Source organism: Haemaphysalis longicornis, unplaced genomic scaffold, assembly GCF_048455015.1.
Source record: "Haemaphysalis longicornis isolate Haplotype H1 unplaced genomic scaffold, Haemaphysalis longicornis Haplotype H1 scaffold_1, whole genome shotgun sequence".
In the NCBI taxonomy this organism is placed as follows: domain Eukaryota; kingdom Metazoa; phylum Arthropoda; class Arachnida; order Ixodida; family Ixodidae; genus Haemaphysalis; species Haemaphysalis longicornis.
This window is the reverse complement of record NW_027526203.1, coordinates 268,523,713-268,544,428: the sequence shown is the minus strand read 5'-3', so window position 1 is coordinate 268,544,428 and position 20,716 is coordinate 268,523,713.

Below are 20,716 nucleotides of genomic sequence, written 5' to 3'. Positions count from 1 at the left end.
AACTAGGTTTACATTAAGTGCCAAAACTTGCCTTTTTTTTTCTTTTCTGGTAAGCTAGTGTAACCTGTTGTAGCCGTGCCTGATACGAAATACAAATACCAGGACTCCTCTCGCAGGGTAGTCTACGCTCTCTTCTGCCAACCGACCGGTGGTCCCGGCGATGTACCCGCAACAACATATGTGGGACGTCACCTTTTGACGTTTCTGTGTACTTAAACATTATTCAACAGCGGGGCACAACGAGACGCTAAAAGTTGATGTGGCATGAACGCATGGGGATCAAACGCTTAACGAAATTTCGACATGCGTTAGCTGGAACGCCTTTCCTCTGTGAATAATAGCAGTAGTTTTAATGCCTTCTTAAATGCATTTTTGAGCACAAGATTCTATTTTGTTTAATCAACACAACGCAGGTGAGCCATTTGTTTCCAGTGATCAACTCAGAAATGGGCTCTTAGCCTTTAAAAAATTGTAAGGGCGGGGTCCGTCAGACAGTTCCCGCAACTGTCCTAATAACTAATAACTTTAAAAAATGACGTCATTTTACGTCTCAACCAACCGAACTGCGTGACACGCCATTTTTTACGTCCATAGGACACGATATGTCTTTTGCGTCGGTAGTCGGGACATATAGCCAAACACTTGTGCAAGCCAGACGAATTCCATGTTTAAGATTAATAGTGTAAAACGTGGCCAACGTTTTACTACGCCACCGATATGAAGCTCAGGGTGCATGCAAAGCGAACAAATGAGTAATGGTGAATTACGTGGTAATGTCTTATTTTGTGAAAAACATGACCAAATTTCTCCTCAAAGCATGAAGGGGGACGGCCGCTTTTCTGACGGAGGCGAAAAGTGAAATCACCCGTGTGCTCGAGATTTCAGCGGACGTTAAAGATCTCCAGGCGGTCAAAATTAATCCGGAGCACTCCACTACAGCGCGCCTGATCACCTGTGTAGCGTCGGTGCGTTAAACCTAACAATCAATCAAAGCATGAAGGGTCCTGTGAAGTAGAGAATCCGACGTGGGAGTCAGACGACGTCGCGAAAATTTCCGTCAGCGAAAAACCGCCGGCGAAAAAACCACCAGGATCTTAAGGCGCTACCCAAACAGATGGCGTGCAAGCAGAAACGCTATTTGCTGGCGCCGATAGGGGGTACGATGACGTCAGTGCTAGAGCGCTATAGGGCGCAATACGCCATTCCGCGCACGCTCGCTATCGATACACCTGTGCTTGATGAGCTCCCGTATACCTGTGGCGAGCCCACACCAGAGTCATCTTTAGCGCCGAGTACGATAATGCTAGCGCGTTACAGTCCTAGAGGCTAAAGTGAAGCGTCTTCTGTGAGACGAATTCTCTGAATCGATGGCATGCATTCGTTGCGTGCATTCTTTGGTTCGGAGTTGGCGCGGAGGGTCTGGGAAATAAAAATCATACGTGGCGTCCCCTTGGCGCCACCTGGTACAAGCCCCAAAACTGCGAGAAAAACGATGGACACGGTGGGCCTAATTTACGGCAATGGACAAATTCAACGAAGGACTAAACCCAGCAGGCGATTGAACTGAACTAATAGCGCCCGTGGTAGCGCATTGCGGAATGTAAGCAATACTTTATTTGCATTGTGCCATAGCAGGCGTCACATGCGAGGGGGAGCTTCAACCAAGAATGAGGTGACGGGTTAGTTTAGAAACTATGCATTGGGAACCCCACTTCGAGAGTCCGCCGGTAATCATGTACACGGCGATGTAACCTCACGCAACGAATGCGGTAAAAGCTGTTTGTCACGCTTTTTTTAGCTCGTGACCAGTCATTTTCGTTTCCGAAACGGAGTATATACGCGGGGTAACGCCTAATAAATGCTGCGAACAAAGGTACCTATTATGTACAATACCAGCTCAAAATCAATAAGAGTGAGTAGGAGAGCTATATGAGTACAATTCTTAAACAACAAAATTATCCAAGGAAACTGGACCACGAATTGCCGGCGTTCGTGCGAAGGTAAATCATTATCCCGATGTCGTATAGCGTATACCCCTCCAAACGTCGTCGCATTTATCCGTGCCACAAGATGATATGGTAATGTTTAAATCGGAGCACTAGGAAAGCGCACGGGGTAATCATGAAGTGCACTGTGCTGTTTAAGAAACCAATTAAACCAAGACACCGCGAGCTGATACATGGGCGTGCACGCGACCATATGGGGCCGTGACTCAGTGCGTTGTGTGCGCATTATTTTTTCCCTGATCGTCCATACTGGATACTGAGGTGTTTTGTTTTTAATTTTGTTAGATGAGAATGGGTGGCGGCGGTAATTAGAAGCGCGACCTCACGCTCAGCCCCACTTCGCCGTAGCCACTTAGCATACGGCGCGCTATGAATCCCCACTATCTTTTATGCCTTTGAGAAAGGAATAGTTGGAGGCCTTACGCGGCGGCATAGCTGGAGCGGTGGGCCAAAGTGTACATGCCCCCGGCCCGTCGAGAAGACGGGGGCGGAGGTAGCTGTTAGCGTGGCAGAAGGCGGAACGAAGGCGACGCTGGCCGCGAACCCGTGACAGGCAACCTCCTCATCATGCTTGCACCGTTGGGGTAGCAGCAACAATTAGGGACGAAGGAGGGACGAAAGCCTGGCTCGACGGGGACCTCCGGAAAGCCGTGTGGCGAACGTCTTCGTCGGCGAAAGAACTGACCGAGGGGTGTGCGGCTCGCGCTCAGTCACGCGCTTGTGCGGATACGTTGGCGGGCCGGAAACTGGCATGCGCTGCTTTCAACCAAAAGGAAAAAAAAGGACAGAGGCTGCACTGTACCCTCCTTTTCATGCAGTTGCCCTTGGCGTACATACCACGTACGCATACTGTGTATATTAAAAGCCTATTCCTGCAAACTGCTTAATTACTTTCTTTTCACGTGCCACCTTGCACAATTATTTAATTGTGCTTCTGCTATACATTTACGGCTGACATTCACCGCCACCTTCCAGCGCAAACGGAATGAATAATTGGTAACTGCTTTCCGTCGACGGCTGGCAAGCAATGGACAGACAAGGAAGTATATCCATTCATATACCCAGCCTTCCCCTGAAAGGGTCTCAATTGGGTAAATACCCGTGGCGGAACAACAGTGCATGATTGGGCTCACCAATGGCACCAGCATAAAAATAAGGCATATGTGAGAAACATCAATCACCGGCAACAGATTCGTCATAATTGTCGAAGCTTTTTTTGTTGCCCTAAAGGAGGCATTTTCCCGGGTGCATCATCACCATCATCACCATAATGATCATGATTGCATTCATCATCGTCGTCGCAGTCGCCCTCATAGTCACCACCGATATCGATGTCATCAGCATTATGCCAATGCGAAAAAAATTTCCCCGCATTTCCCCGAGGGGTAGAATGTGAAAGTGCGAATGCCGGAGTTGAATTTGCGCGGTTCGGTAATGTGTCAGTACTCCTTTAAGCGGGTGCATAAGCCCTTCTCACGCCCGATTCCTTGCCAATCCCCCACGTGGGTATGTGCCATGCACAGATACCTATTTGTGTTGTCGTTGTACTTGATTGCTAGAGCGGATCTCAGCTTTGAAATTTCGTGTCAGTACTCCTTTAAGCGGGTGCATTAGCCCTTCTCACGCCCGATTCCTGGCCAATCCCCCACGTGGGTATGTGCCATGTCAGCGGCCAGGCAGCGGGCGCCCATCTCCCCCCGTTGCCTAGGAAGACGAGGAGATTCCTGGCCAATCCCCCACGTGAGTATGTGCCATGTCAGCGGCCAGGCAGCGCGCGCCCATCTCCCCCCGTTGCCAAGGAAGACGAGGAGCGCGCGCACCCGCAGCTGTTGCTATGTGGACGGACGGCGGTCAACGGAATTCAGGGTCGCTTATAAAGTGTATTCGCACTTAAAAAGGCAGCTTCGCTCTTGGGCAGCTCAGTACTGCTCTCGTACTGCACTGACCAGCTGGTGGTATGAAGACCAGGAGTACCTGTCCAATCGGCCGCGACGAGCCCCGGTAGCCCGCGACCTGTGCAATGAGAATAACCCCCCACATATATCGCGCATTTTTTAAACTTCAGTTGCAATAAACGTTTTTGACTGCCACGTTTTCCGGTACATTCCGTTACCAGGTCACTGCAGGCCGGGCACTTCCGGGGCGACACAGAACTTTAATTAAACGTGGTGATGGCACCCTCTCGGCACCTAAACCGGTCTGAAGATACAAAACCGTCCTTATTTACAAAAATGATACGTATAACTTGTAGCGGAGCATTTTTCACTTAAAAAATCCCGGAAATATTAAAAAACCGGGCCGACCGATTGCGGTATATGCGTTTGCTGCGGAGCTTCCCCCGGCGGGGATGAAGGTCCAGAAGAACACTCTTCAGGATGGGTCGGATTAAAATATGCTGACCCCACTCTTCTCAATATGCAAGCGTACTTACGCCACTCCTTGAATAAAAAAAATTGTCTTCCGAGACCTTCACCCTCGTCGATGCTAATTGTCTGCACACAATTGCTGCAACAGTGGATACGAAGAGCCGCCGATAGACCGTAAACACCGCACAAAGAGCAGTGGCGAATTCTTTGGCGTCCCGAGGGGAGGACGCGAACATGATATTTTGCTTGTGGAGGAGGAGGAGGACAAACATTTTATTGAGCCTTTAAAGGCCCCTTAGGGGGGCGTGGTGACCGGCGTACCGGTGACCGCAGCAGCCCTCGCCGTGACCACCCGTTGGGTAGACAGGTCGGAGCTGCCCAGCGCCTCAGCCCAGTGCCTACAGTCTGGTAAGGGGGGAAAGGGGTTGTGGGGACAGTTTCCACTGCTCCGCAGGCCGGGCAGTTGGGGGAGGGGTAGAACGGAATGATAAATACGGTGCAGGTGGTAGCGACAGGGGAGGGTATGGGTTTGCACCAGTCGCCATAGCCGTTCTTCCCTGTTGGATAAATCCGGGTGTGCGGGAGGGAGCTGGCGGCGTGAGAGGCGGAAATGTGCCGTAATGTCTTGGAAGGTTAAGAGAGAGGTTGCCGCTCCAGACCGCTGCTTCGTGGTCAGCGTTGCAGGTAGAAAATGAGCGCAGTAGCTTTTTTTTTTTTTTTTCCACATCAAGTGTGTATAGCTTCAGAAAGCTGGGAACCTAAGTTCGTGAAGAAGAAAGAACGCTCTCTTTTTCTCATGAAGGTTTTTTTCTTATTACTAGCCAGGCAAGGCTCAACGGTGTAGCTCGTGGAGTGCCACCGGACTAAATGACTTCTTCCACGAAGTCATTGGCCGGTGTCGCGTCGGAGCTTCCGGGTCTCTTAAGGCGGGCTTGGCGTTCTTCTCGTCAGTCATATCGGCGGCCACGCACTCGTCACTTGTAAAAAAAGGGGGAGAAAGGGGAGAGAGAAATCGTGATAAAGGAAGTGGTATGCATATGCGTTTGATATTGCGTTCAGAGTGCATGCCCACACAAGGTGTACCTGAGGCAGTTTCGGTGCAGTAGAATTGTAACATAGCTAATAACAAGGGTGCACCTCATCAAATAATCGAATTTATATTTGAACAAAAATATGGACAGCAGTAGTACGCTTGGCATTTTCCGTACTGGCCCGGTGGCTGTGGCATTCACGTATTCGATGCCATACCACGGCGGGGCTAAAATACGAAAACGCCTGTGTGACAGCTCACAGTGTACGCGGTAAGTGACATCAGAGGCGTTAAATTGCTTGGTACTATTCGGTTTGTATGGTGTGCTTCAAAATTTTAGGTTTTGTTTTTTGCCGCGTGAAACCGAGAATGTCAATGCAGCCCGCTTGCATTAACCTAGAAGCAGCAAATGGGAATGAATGGAAGCTAAATCGCCGAATGCGGTCACCAGAGGCTAGGAGTGCTTTTAGGAGGGGGTCTCCAGACAATAACTGATGATGATGACGGGGATGGGGATAGTGATAGTGTTGATGATTCTGGAAACCAGGGTGAGTTCACTTTCGGCTTTGAATATTTTTTACACAGGTGGGCCCTGGCTTTTCTAAATTAACCTTTAATTAGGCATCATTTATTTCAGGCAACACCTTTTTATCCCTTCTAAACATCCTACATAATGTAATAATTAAGGCTAACATTTGTTTATTTAGTGCCCTCTGGGTGTCACTGGAAATGCACTTGAGATCATCTTCACGCGGAATACAACTGAGATCGGGAATAAAATTATAGGAAAATCATTTCCACTCTTTAGAGCAACGGCAAAACGCCACTGATAGGAATGGGTCAATCACAAGTTATAAGAATAAAAAAGCAAGGCGAATGGGAAATTAAACGATTAGCCTTGCAGACTTGACGTGTGACCTAGAGAAATGACCGCCTCACGCTTTGAACCACTCCAGCCAGTTTTTTTTTTTAGTCTAGACTTGTCGAATAGTCCCAAGACCAGATAAGGGGGAGGAGAGGGGTCTGAGGCCATTGTTTTTGAAAACACAGAGGTCTTGTAGAACTAAGTAGAAATTTGGCGTACTCCACCACTTTGCATTAGATCCTAAGATTGTACGCCAACACCGCTTCCCTCCTGTACTGCGACCACCTTCAGTGTATGAACAAGATTACGCTCTCCCAAAATTGAAGTTCATCTGCACCGCGGTAATTTTGCCGGGCTACTGTGCGACACAACGAAATCAAAGAAAACGTACGAAGGAGTACTTTTTGCCAAAGACGAAACAAGCCACATTTGGCAGCAAGGGAATTCCTTAGATGTTGCGTCATTTTGGCGTTACCAGCGCAGGCATCATATTTGGCGATTGTCCAAACTCTTTGCTGAAGGAAATGGCAATCCAGCGAAACTCTAATAATGACAATCATTGCAATTCTGAATTTGTGTCAAAAAATTCCTTGAGACACGTAAATCAGCCTACACAACACAAGGCGCAGGCATTATGACTTCTGCTAACCTTGTACGCCTCCTGCGGATTGGCGTTTTCGGCGTGTGATTGACCGCGCCAACAGACTGGCGGTACACCCGACGTCGAAGTACGTTCGATTCCGAGACACGGGGCGAGAAAATTTGACGGCCCTCACGAACACCAGGCAGACTGAGGGCTATGGAGCAAAGAGTCGCGCGTGCTCGTGGGGCCACGATATGCTGGCTTCGTGCATTTGTGTTTATTCTCTTGGCACTATTCGTGCCAATGTGCCACTCCGCATGCGCACGTGAAATTTTGGTGCCATCCACTGCTCACAGCGCCGGGTTTCTCGCCGCAGAATGGGCCGGTACCCACACTAATTCAACGTTCTGCGGTGGAGGGTAACGAGTTTGCCCACCAGCAGGCCCGAGCACTGACTTACCGGGCCACGTCCGCAGTAGAGGCAAAAAACCAACCATTGCTTACCTACAGGGAAATAACCACTTATTACAGGCACGACAGGAGGATGCTACAAGCACCACACGCAGCACTCACGAAGGAACAGCAAACTATATACCGGCAAATCCAGACAGAGTCCTTTCCGCACCCCCGTCTACTCAACCGCATGTTCCCAGACCAATTCGAAGAAGCTTGCCCAATCTGTAAAAAACTAGGCACTCTCCAGCACATGATAGGAGAGTGTAGGTTTAGCCCGAAGCATCCACCCCCCTTACCCGAGTCTGGCCCCACCAACCCCACTCTACCCTTTAACGAAAGATGGAGGATCTTGCTGACCAGCCCCGCCTTGGAGGATCAGCTACTACTGGTCACCAGGGGCCAGGCGGCGAGAGCAGCATATGGATTCCCGTGAACAGGGAACCACCTCCGTCCAGTGTGGAATTCGCAACGAACGACTCCTAAATAAAGTTTCTTCTCTCTCTCTTTCTCGCCGCATGGGGCACATAAGGGTTGCGACTTTAAACTCCTTGAGAACTTCGGTCTTCTTAATCACGTGCTTCGAATGCAAAATCCTAGCTATTATCAGACTTTTTACACTGTTACACCATGTTTTCATATCTTTCTTAGCTTTGGTTTTATCGTCTTTTGACTCGAATTACACCGACAGGTGCGTTGGCCGCAACCGCCGCAACCGGCGCGGAAGCTTAATTCCCCACAGTGACAGCTCTCCTCCGCGTGCACCGGTTTTCTGACGGGCCGTCACGTTCACCAGTCGCGTGGCATGCACCAGGTTGATTCTTTTCCCCTCCGACAGGCTGTCGAGTTATCGCAAAGCACTTGGCTTTTGCTTTGGGGACCTGGGTTCAAATGACCCACTACCCCAGATGTGTTTTTTTTTTTCTCATTAGAGCGGCAGCACTTATAGTACTATTCTTGTTGACGCCGACCATGACGACGATCACATTTCGTGTTTGATAAAACGTCTGAGGCTTCCGCCGTAATAAATATCATCAACTTCTTTGAAAACAGTATTCGCTGCACAAGTAATAAAATTTCACCATTAGGCTTCCGCCACCATAGTAACCGACTGCCGCATTTAATCAGTTATTATTGTCAGTGAAAGCCATCGCACGAACTCTGCCGAAAGATAACGAAATTGAAGCTAGGGTTGTCCATTTCTTTTAAGTGCTTTGAGTTATTCTTCAGCATCAGTAATAACTGACGGGGCTTCTGACAAAAATGGTAACAGAGGCGGAACATAAATTACAACCTTGGAGACAAAAACAAAGCATTTCGAGCCCAAGTATTGTCAGCTCAGATTATATAATGTCATTAATGTTTAAGAGTCATTGCCGGTGACTCCAAATGCATCAACATATATAATGCGAGCATGGATCTGCACAAATATGCGTAATTGGTGAAGTTAGCAAATATTAATTTACATAATGACCGAAATGTAGATCAATATTTTCAAGAAAGTTTTGAAGATAAAAGGAAAAAAATAATAACAAAAACTTCAGAATGTGCCAGTGAAACCGCAATTGTCTATCTTATATTAGACAAAAATGCACCAAAAGGCATAAATGGCGTTGTTAGCGCATTGTGGTAGAGTAAAAGTGTGATGTATCACTGAAAAAAAAGAAAACGAATTTTTTTAAATATATATAAAAAAAACATAGAACCAAACGGAACCGTCACCCTTTATCGCCAAGCGCTGACTAGAACGACGAAAAGTAGCCCACTTTAGCTACGCACAGCCAAATTTTGGTGTAAAAAACCCAAAATCAATATAACCGAACAGTATATGGCGTTGTTATCAGTAAGAAATGACGTAACACCAAATAGTGAGCAAAGCTGAGCGATCGGTGGTGAACGACGAAACAACAGCCCGCACACACGTAAAATGAGTAAAATATAACCCGGCGCCGGCCGCCACAGACAACTGCGTAGGGCCTAGCGCCCGAACATCTGGCACAGCATACGTTCACAGCAACAAAAGAAATGTAAAGCGCATGCAACTGGATACCCCTGCTGTCCTTAAAGAAGTGCCGCTAATAATATTCCGCCATAATAAAGTGCCAAAGGTTACCCATTCACACCACGGGCTATGGTTGCCACCGCAGTGTTTCTACCTCGAGATAAACAACCTGCCAGTATTAAAACCGAGCCTCAGCAAGACACACGAGACAAAAGACAATAAACAGACCTCTCGATTTTTTAGATGCGGCGCATCTCTTTCACCCGCCTTGTCCCTCCGGCGTAGTCCGGCGGCGGCGTAGTCCGGCGGCGGCGTAGTCAGGGTATGGTTACATGAAACGGATATAAACCTTCTTTTACTCAAACTACTCCTCAACAGAGTATTTAATAATTATCCGGTAAGACTACTCTATCGATACGACGATTTTTATTATCTTGCCACCATTTGTTTGATCACAGGGAAGTTGTTATATACAGACGACGGCGTAACAAAGAACGAAATTTACTGCATTCTAAGTGACAACCCAGGTATTATTGTACAGGACGTGGAGGGGCTAAACAAGATTCGGAGCAGTGGTCGTAGAAAGGTTACGTGCAAAATAAAGCTAGATCGCTTAAGAGAAAGACGAAAACTAGCAAAAAGTAGAAAACCCAGCATGGAGACAGCCAAAGCCAGGACGCAGGAATTTAAAATAACCCTTCAGAGCAAATTCCCCCTCTTCACCGGTGAGGACGAGAACAGCGCGGACAGGCTAAACCACAGGAACGGTAAACACAGAGTCAGCAGCAGCTGTAGGACAAGCAGCATGCAGGAAAGAAATTGACAAACGAACCCAGCAAACGAAGGAACTTATTGTGCAACCCAAAAACCTGGAACTGTCGAGCACGGTGGACCAAAGTGAATCGACGGAGCTGTCGATATTCAATACACATGTAAAACGAACGACATCCGTTGTACAGCATGGCAATGATCGAGGAAGCCCTGAAGGGTGGAGGAAGCTTAAAACCGACAAAACAGATGCTAGCTATTGGTAAATACAAAATGTACGCACTCAGAGATGAACAGGGTAACATTCCGAACAATATGCACGCGATAAAAAAAGTAGCGGAACGATGCTACACCAGCCAATATACGCCAGCGCGTTGGACCAGGGGAAACTATACTGCCTACAATTTTAAAGCGAAGCTTTTTATCTCTACCCCCCCAAGGGTTCTGTCGTGACAGTTGGTGTCAACAGAAAACTCCCACGAACAAATAAAAGAAGTTACTGGCACAGCCAAGAATCGAACCTGGAACTAATAGAGAAGCGCAGCAAGACACCGTTGTCTTACCAATCCAGCTACTAGTCCACGCGGAGACGGGGGAGGCAGACGGTGCACTCACCGAGCACATCTGCGGGTTTTCCCCCTACATTTTCGCGGAAAGCCGTGTGGTAGGGTCATGGGGTCTCTCGCGCCACTGCGTGCTCCGCCCACGCCACGTGTAGCGGTCGTGTGCGCGCCTTGTGCATGCGCTAGGAGTTAGTAAGAATTAAAGGAAGTTCACACCAACGCATGGCATCTCACTTCTCCTCCATCTCTGCCGCCGATCTCGTTGCCTCCGTCGGCGGCGGCAGAGAAGGAGGAGAAGTGAGATCGCCTAACACCGCTTTAATTTTATAAAAAAATAGTTTCCGCTCATGTGCTTTACCAATACAACTAAGAAAACCACCATTCATGGATCATGCATTGATTTAACCCTAGCAAAAAATATCCCTTTGAAGTAATAAAGGGTGTAGTTAAGTGCACGTCGCTTGTATCTCGTTTCACTCTTGGTAGAGCCACGTGTGTGAATTCAAGTGACGTCGCATGGGTAATCATTGTGCGTGTCGTTTAAAGCTTCGCTTTCCAACCACGTTCACAGTGTAGATTGGTGCGCATTTTTTTAGCTTGTTATGTCCCGCTAATAGAGGAAGTAAAAAAAGGCGCTCAAGGGAATGGAAAGAGGAAAGCTGCAGGCGACGACGGCATAACCATTGACCTTTTGAAGGAGGGAGGAGATATTGTACTGGAAAAGCTTGCTAAGTTATTCTGAACGTGACCTAGTCTATGTGTACTGCCTCGCTGGATTTAATGACTAGTTAGATGTGGGGCCCATAAGCGCTTTGGTTTGGCTTGGGGGAACGGAGCTTGGCGACGCAAATTTTGTTTCTTACAGGTCATACTTCTTTATTCTCCTTTTTTGTTCATAATTCGGCAAGCTTCTGCGAAGCAAAACGGGAGCGGCTAAGCAGGTTCTTCTCTCCACCTCCCGCGACGGGAAAAACTGGAAAAGGAGGGGAAGGGCAACGTGAACTTTGGGAGCGCCATGTAGTGTCAGTTTTTCGAAGCTTGTGGTGATGAGCCTCACCCTGGCCATGAAAATTGTTGCTGGGAACTTACACAGACTACGTTGTAAGAAATCTACAATGAGTTTTAAAGCCCTCACCCCGAAGTATACGGGAGCGAATTTTCCTATCAGTTCTCTTAGCGCCACAATTTATTAGCGCCACAACCACGGAGGCCCAATCTGAAATTTGGAAAGTTCTTATTTGCAGCAGCAGAAAACGTTTAAACGTCCAGAGAACCTCGTAGGCTTGTTGCGCAAGCCTAAAATTTTGCCGCAGCCTGCAACTGGAGCCATGCTACGAGTATCCTGGATTGAATTTTCTGGCTGTCTCCGTTATCAAATTTCGACGGCCGTTTGTTTTTCTGCCTCATTCAGCTATGCCACGGGCGAGCGAAGCTACCTGCATTTTAGGTGTGTGAACCCTGCCTCCCACAAACGGTCTGTAATCACCTCGCTTGTAAGCCGTGCGAAGAAGGTTTGCAAGAAACCGAAAGATGTCGCCGTCGACATACAGCACGTGCATCGGGACCTCTTTGCAAGTGGCTACCCTGAGTCATTTGTGCGCTCCGTGGAACGTCAGCTAGAACGTCCTGCGCTGTCCGGCAACATGCGTCCCAATCGTCGTGCTCCGATACCGTATGTTCCTGGAATTAGCTAGCACTTGGCGCGTGTTCTGCGCTCCTACAGTGTACAGGTAGCGCATGTACCAACTCAAAAGTTACGGCACTCCCTAGGGAACGTGAAGGACAAGCTCACAGAGGAAAAGTTCCCAGGCGTTGTCTACAGCATTCCCTGCGCAGATTGCGACCGAAACTATGTCGGCGAGACAGGAAATTTTCAACAAAGGCTCAAGCAGCACATGTACGACGTAAGAAAGAAGAACGTGTCTTCTAACGCTCTCGCTGAGCACGCAGAAGCAACTCACCATGAAATAGATTGGGCCAATGCAAAAATAATCGGAAAAGAGAAGAATTGCACCTCTCGGCTTTATCTTGGATCCCTGACAATCCAGACCACGGAGCACACACTTAATCGCAATGACGGCAACTTCTCCCACGTGTACGCACGTTGCCTACGTCACATCTTGAAGCAAACATAACCGGATCACTTTCGCCCCCACTTTTCATTGTGAACAAGGCACCCGGACGGGAGCCGAAACGTCTTTTTTGGATTTTAAACATTCTTGGTCGGTGCCAGTTTTTATTGTCACACAGTGGTTATAATCATGTGGAATCTTTATAATCATAGACTTAGAAAACTCAAAATACATCCCTATTCGTATTCAATTTACACAGGCTTTTTGTCCGAAATAACAATTTAAAGCACCCCTCCGACAAAAAAAACAGGCGACGGAAACATACGAGTTGCAATTCACACATTTAACAATTGAATCTCAGCGCAACCGAGAATCAAAATAGAGAAGGTGGTATACTATATCACATCACGCAGCTGAGCATCGTACGCATTCATTGTCAAAAAAGCGCGAAAATTCAGCTTCTTCTATTTGGGGACTTGATCCCAATTTGGGCGAATACGCTTGCGCCCGGCACGGACTTGGGACACATGGTTCGACATATGCTTTAAGGGAATGCTGTGCGCGACGTCGTACTGTTTGCGTTAAACTCTCTATGGCGTTAACGTCGTGCGCTACGCAAAACAGTACTATTTGCAACTTATTGGCGTAATTGACGCGAAATAAACAAGGAGTTAGTAAATTTCAAGACTTCTTCTTATCCAAGAATGCGCCGCAATGTCTCGCGTCGCCGTGAGGGACGAGGCAGACTCCGATATCCAAACTATGTACAGTTTAGGTACAGGAATATTTACAGGGCAGCTGGACGGGTGGCGCCACCACTCGGCGCTCCCCTCGTCAGTGGAATGAGCCGGTGCATTGGACAGCCTCCCGTTGTTTTTGTCGTGTTTGCTTCGGTGCTTTGTATGTTTTGGTGGTGTTGTGAGCAGACATGTGAGATTAAACGAAGTCTAAACAGATGTGTTGGGTTCTTAGATGCAGTAATGACTACGTAAACTTGTCTGACGCGTCTAAAGTTGGGTATCGGCTGCAATGGCATACGCGCTTTTTGCAGAGATCTGCGCTTGGCTCCACCCGTTCTGAGTACGAATAAAACTAGTATTATTAGTATTATTTTCTTCGTAAATCCACTTACGGCTACGCAAACTTATTGGATGCTTGTAAGGTTGGGGAAGGGCTACATTGACACGAGCGCTTTTGCAGCGCTCTGCGCCTGGCTCCGCGCGATCTGAGTAGGAATCAAACTATTAGCAATATTAGAATTCATTTCTACCACTTTCTTCACTGGTTTCAATGACTACGATTTCCACGCCAGCCTTAGCGCTGGGATACCTCGATACGTGTGCTTTCAATAGAAAGGCACCTGCATACGAGATGGATTACCGTGTAGCCGTAGAAATGTTGCGGTAGTTTACACTTTCTGTAACCGTGAGCTTTGTACCTACGGTTTTGGTGAGCGACACTGTGACAGCATGGGAGCCTGAAAGCCGAAGTGGAAAACCCACGTTTCTGGTGGTCATTTTATCAAGAGCCAAAGTTATTCACCAACTCAACAGCCCAAGCTACAAACCATCCCTCCTCCCCTTCCAGTTTTACCCACTGCGTAGAATAAAGGCTGGCACCGATAGTTAAAAAATGTGGCAGTGTTAACGTCAGCCGGTGTTTTTTAATGCTTAAGTATTCTTTACAGAGTACCCTCAAAAATCGTGTAATGCCTTGTGAAGACACCAAAAACGCGCGATTAGTTGCCTCAAAAATGGGTGCATGAGCCCGAGTCCTCCACCACAGACACATTTCCGACACACTGGAAAAAGTTTAGATTTGGAGAGGGGGCATGGAAGTTAAAAATTAAACAGCAAAATCATGTAATGATTATGATGGTTGAACACAAAGCTTTCTTCGTGCGAAATCGAATGGGAAGTAGTCAAAGTCAAAGACGCTGTGACCAAAAGAACAAACTGCGTGCTGGTGAAATTCGACGCTTAACTAGTCAAAGTTTAAATCCAGAAGGCAACCAAGGAAACCCATACGATAGAGCTTTGCGATAAACCATCATCGTCGTTAGACGGAGGTGTGCATGATTTTTCAAGCGTAGGTGGCAGCTTGTAAACCGACCGCAGCATTCAGTTGTGAAGCTGAGTACAGGTTTCGGGCACCCTCCTGTCTTGCGTCCTTCAGTCACGCAGGAATTGGTTTTTGAAAAACCATTTACCAACTAGCCAGAAACCATTGCAATTCTTGTAAAACAATGCTTCTCCACGGCAAGCAATAACATTCTACTATCATGCGGTATTTATTCTATCAACGATTCCCGATGACTGTAGTAAGAGTATTTCTGTGAAATTAAGCACGTTTCAGCCGTAGGTAATGAAGATACGGAAGCGTCATCCGTCACAATTTCTGTTTTGAGGTAAATCTTCGAAGACACCGTCCAACTTTGTCTTTCGCTTGTGCACGACGTCGGCGCCGTTTCGTCATCAACTGCCAAAGGCCTGCGCCGCAGCATTCCTAGATCGGTTGCGCACACCGGCTTTGTGGGAGCATTTAGCAGGAATATACTCCTCGATTCGCAAAACTGCATGCAGGCATGAAAAAATTGCATGAAGCAACGAACTTTCACTTCCAGCTTGACTTCCAGCTTGGTGCATTGAGCGTCGTCTGCTATTTGTAAATACTGAGTATGGGCGTAAATAACACACATGGCATACCTTAAACGTCACATCCACACTGAAGATTTACCGACCTGAAAAATGCACGTGTGGTTACTTTCGCTTTGCAAGCCGCACCGCAGAAAAACGACAGAAAGCTATGCACAACTTCGCTGCTCTGACCGCCACCGGCATTCCACTGACGAGCGGTTCGCCACGGGCGGCGCTGTTCGCTGAAACGACGGTAGCGCCATACAACGGCCGCCCGGTCCCTATACAACGGAGCAGAACTATATAGCCCGCGGTAAGAAGCTTGCCGGGGTCTAGCCGGCGCAGTGTCTCTGCGCCTACGTCGTGGGGTGGGGGTGGGGCACCCGTGGGGCGGCGACCTTCATGGGCAAACCTTAGTTATTGCCACCGCTCGCAGTCACTGCCCTGATAACGTGGGTAGCAACGTGCGGCACAGACGCAGAAGGGATATGAAGCGGTAGAACAAGCAGCACTTCACGCTCAAAACCAAACGCCACGCCAGGATGATGACAACCGCTATGTATCCCACAGCGTTTTGAAACGCCGATTAACGGCGCAAATATTCCCTATTTCACTACCTCCAGCGGCGGCTGTTTCCCGGCCACGCCGAGCGCTCACGGAGCAGACGAAAGAACACCGCGATCGTCGTTACTGAGCATGTTAAAAACACTGTGCACAACACTCGAACAAGGATTTTCAAGGAACACTTTGGGATATGACTGAACGGCACTAAAGCCACTCTCAGAGAGCACGACAACGCCGATGGGTAGACGCGAACAGCGGCGGCAGCCATTTTGGTAGAACCCGCCACGGTGGCTCAGTGGCTAAGGCGTTGTGCTGCTGAGCACGAGGACGCAGATTCGATTCCCGGCCGCGGGGGCGGCTCTTCTGATGGAGGTGAAAAAGAAAAACGCCCGTGTGTACGAGATTTCGGCACCCGTCAAAGATCCCCAAAAATTAATCCTGAGCCCTCCACTACGGCGCGCCTCATCGCCTGCGTTGCGTCGGTGCGTCAAACCCTACAATCAATCAATCAATCAATCAATCAATCAATCAATCAATCAATCAATCAATCAATCAATCAATCAATCAATCAATCAATCAATCAATCAACCATTTTGGTAGAAGTCGGTAATTGCGGAGAAACACGCTCTTTGGTTTCTTTCGTGAGCGTGGTGTGAAGGAGGTAGGCTGCGACGTCAGGTTGACACGGCGTCACCATTGCTGGAAGGGGGTCCTTTGACGACGAAAATCCCCATTTTTCTTGAGTTGTATCCGAGTATAGTGTCAGTGACTTTATCGGAGGTGCGTGTCCGTCAATGCTGGGAAAGATGGCTCTTTCGACGTCGATTCTGATTGTAAGGTCCACTTATGAGATTAGCGGCCAGGCGCCCGGGCTGCGCGTGAGAACCCACCACTCTGTCTGACGACGTAGCACTGCCAACACTGCAGAGCAGCCGACGCCAATTCGTCATGGCGCGCAAGGGAGACGGATTGTCTGGCCCACCACATACCACAAGGGTAATCCCCCATTGAGAAAACAGACAGCGCCACCGGATTCCGGGAACGTCTGCTAGACGCGCGTTGGTGGAGGGATTACCGGCGTCGGGACGAGCGCCGCACGAGTCTCCATTGTTACCACGTCCCGGTCAGCATGACGCACAGTCGCGTCTTTCGCTCTCATCCCTCGGGGTCGTACGCGCCTGCTGACCCGTGAGCGGTCCGTTGACCCGGAGATAGCGGCGCCTCATTGAATATTCCGTGGCGTGCTGAGTGACAGCTGTCTACGTGAATTTGGGCACTCCCTTGCGCGTGTACGAACGCTACAGGGGCGTTCCCGAGAGAGGCCGAACTTGGCCGTTGGAAATCGTTCTCGTCTGAGCGCCGAGCTGGGCAGTTCCCGGCGGGACAAGGAGTCTCGACCGTTAAAGCTAGGTTGGGATTTGTGAGCCCCCTAGGCAAGAGGTTAAGATCGCGTCGGAGGTTAAGGGTACAGCGCCGTACCGGGCAACTACACGGATCTTGCGGCGAGACAGAGTCTCGGCCGTCGTTTCTCGAGCGGTTTGTGTACGCTCCGAGAATAGGAGAGTTAGACGAAGTTGAGGAGCTCGAGTGATTTGTGCGCACTCGGAGCTAGCGTCTAGCCGAAGTTTGAAGTTTTTCTTTTTATTTCTTATGTACCCAGTTTTCGTACTGTAAATAGCTGTATACTTCGTTTCACTTAATCAACCCCAACGCCTCGAGTTCGTCAATTCAACCGCCACCTCCAAGAACTTCAACACCATCGCCCTGCCAGCCTCCTGCCAAATCAACCGGAGCCCGGGCGATTGGGTTCCTGATCGACACCGGACTTCGGGGAACGATCTTTACTCTGATTATAGAGAGTTTTCTGAATGTAGTGACTTCCACACCAGGCACATGCTTCCGCTTTTTCGTCATACGGTATCGAGAGAACTGCACCCGAGCTACAAACATCATTTCACACCTGAAGCTTCTGTCGACCAAAACACATCGTCTACCCTATCGAGCAGCCTATCGAGCAGCAATGTGAGCTTGTTATATGACACTCTGCCTCCTCAAACCATTCACACAAAGTTTCTCCTGAAAGCGATGCTACAACCAGCAGCTGAACTGTGTTGTGATGGCTGTAGTTACAGTGCGTTTGGCTTCTGGCAGTCATGTGGCAGACATTCTCAGATAATGAATAGCAGCCTACCATTGTCGCTGAAGAAGAAAGTGTATGACAGCTGCATCTTACCAGTACTCACCAACGGGGCAGAAACTTGGAGGCTCACTAAGAGGGTTCAACTTAAATTGAGAACGACTCAACGGGCAATGGAGCGGAAAATGATAGGTGTAACATTAAGGGACAAGAAGAGAGCGGAGTGGGTCAGGGAGCAAACTGGTGTTAAAGACATATTAGTAGAAATTAAGAAGAAGAAATGGACGTGGGCAGGGCATGTAATGCGAAGGCAAGATAACCGCCGGTCATTAAGGGTAACAGAGTGGATCCCTAGAGAAGGCAAGCGCTGCAGGGGGTGGCAGAAAGTTAGATGAGCAGATGAGATCAAGAAGTTTGCGGGGATAAATTGGTCACAGTTGGCACAGGACCGAGGTAATTGGATAATAATGGGAGAGGCCTTTGCCCTGCAGTGGGCGTAGATAGGCTGGTGATGATGATGATGATGATGATGATGAGACAGCACTACCGGATGCAATGCAGCGAACATTGCGTCAGAGAACGGTGCACAGAGTTCCTCAGAGCCAGGACTGTTGTTTCCTTCGCTCCACTCTAAGAGTGGAGCGAAAGCAAACCCGTGGATTGCCTGAAAATGCCGACATTGTACATCTGCCCTTCGCAAGGCCGGACACGACAACTCTTCTCTCCAGGATTCTCCGCTCCGCCTGTACGAGTCACTGGTCCCACTGTGACAACCGTCATAGAAGACTATACCGTCTGGACCCGGACTAAGTTTCGGTTACGTAATGGTATTCAGCGAAACTACGCCCCGGTGTTTCTTCGAATAGAGTGTGGCGTAGCCTTTATCCGTCGCTACAAGCACCTTATTGGCGTTACGAGTCACCCTAATTGTGAAACATTCCGTGTACCAGAGACTATTTCGCATGTTCTATGAAACTCTCCATGACACGCGCATCCTCGACGACAATTAGCCAGATCATTGGACCGTTTGGACTGTTCTATTGTGTCTGAAGTGCTGCTGGGCCCTTGGCCATACGCGCAGAGTTCCAACAAGGCATTCAAAGCAGTGCTGATATTTCTGCGCAGCAGTGGCCTTGCCGCGATATTGTAGTTGAGACGCGTTTGATGAACTATAATACCTGCACTTCAAGTATAGGCGTGTTTTGTATGAGGCCATTCTTTAATTTCTCCGCCATCTTCACCTCTCTCATTCTCTATCCACGCTGTTTCTTCCCTTTCCCACACCCAGGATAGCGGGCCAGATCTACTCCCATCAGGCCTACGTTTCTGTGTTTCTTCATTTCAATGAAATTTTCTCTTGCTCACCCCAACTAATAGGCGCATAAATAAAAATTTTTGGGACGGAGGTGATTCAACAACAGGCCTTGTAGATGACCGGCGCACTCTGTCAGGTGAGCTGGAGTTCATCGTATACGCTTCGACAGCCTCCCTTCTCTCACAGTGAGACTCGTGACTGCAGCCATTCCATTCAACACTTACTGCGCCGATCAGCCCCTGTGATGCCGATCAGTGTCTAGGGCGTACTGGTGAGTCCAGATCCGGCTCGTAGCTATGAAAACCTCAACGTGGGCAAGTGAACCACACTGGTACCATATCTCTGCTTCTTCCGCAGCATCTTCTACGATTAACAGGTAGCACGAGTTGCACAGAAACCATGAAATTAGTAAGGAACATATAATACACAGAAGCAGCTGCGAAAATTTGAGATAGATTACAAGAGAAATGTAAACAAGCTGGAAACACTGAAAAGGACGCGCCGACAAGACGCAGGCAGCACACACAACACCCCTGGACAATTGTTTGGTTTATTCAGGGGAAACGTCTCATATTCGCTTTTCGTGCGCACGCGCTAACTTTGAACAAATAGAAGAATCGGAACTAAGAAAGATAAAACGTTTTTCCTGTGGTGACAACCGAACTATCACTCACAAATCTGTTTATTTCTGATTAAAAACGCTCCGACAGCTCCCGAAAATATCGTGACCTCTCACCGTCAATAGTGCTACAGGAAGAAATCAAGATAGACAATTCTCGCAATCCTTTGCACGTAGAGCTAAATTGATGCCCGTGCCAAACGGTGTTGTTTGTCTCCTCTGTCTTGTCCTGGGTTCTTCTCGCTAGTTTCATTTCACAGGGACCATTCACACGACCTGTTCTTCGATTCGGGACAGTTACTCCCAGTTTAAAAGTGCCGCGCAAAATTTGTGTCCATAAGCCCCCCTAGTTTCCACCTTCATTGTCCCGAGCGATGGTCAACGCAGCAGAAATTTTCCCAGACAGATTACGCAGGGAAACCTATCATCCACAGTCTTCTGATCGGTTAAATAAAGACAAAACGCTCTTTGATGGCATTTAAACCGAAGTTCTAATAGAGACCTCACATTTTTAAGCTTGACTTTTTCTCCCGACGTTTCCTTGAAGACAGAATAAAAATTGTACAACTCTGTCTATGCATTTTTTCGAAAATTCAAAACTGTTGCACTTGAATTTGATTTGAATTAAAACTTCACCCATCCCACAACCTCAAAAATTCGTGTTTCCGTTAATGCAAAGTCTACGCAGTAGGAGTTCGCTTATTTTCATAAATGTTTATACAGATAAGAAATTTTTA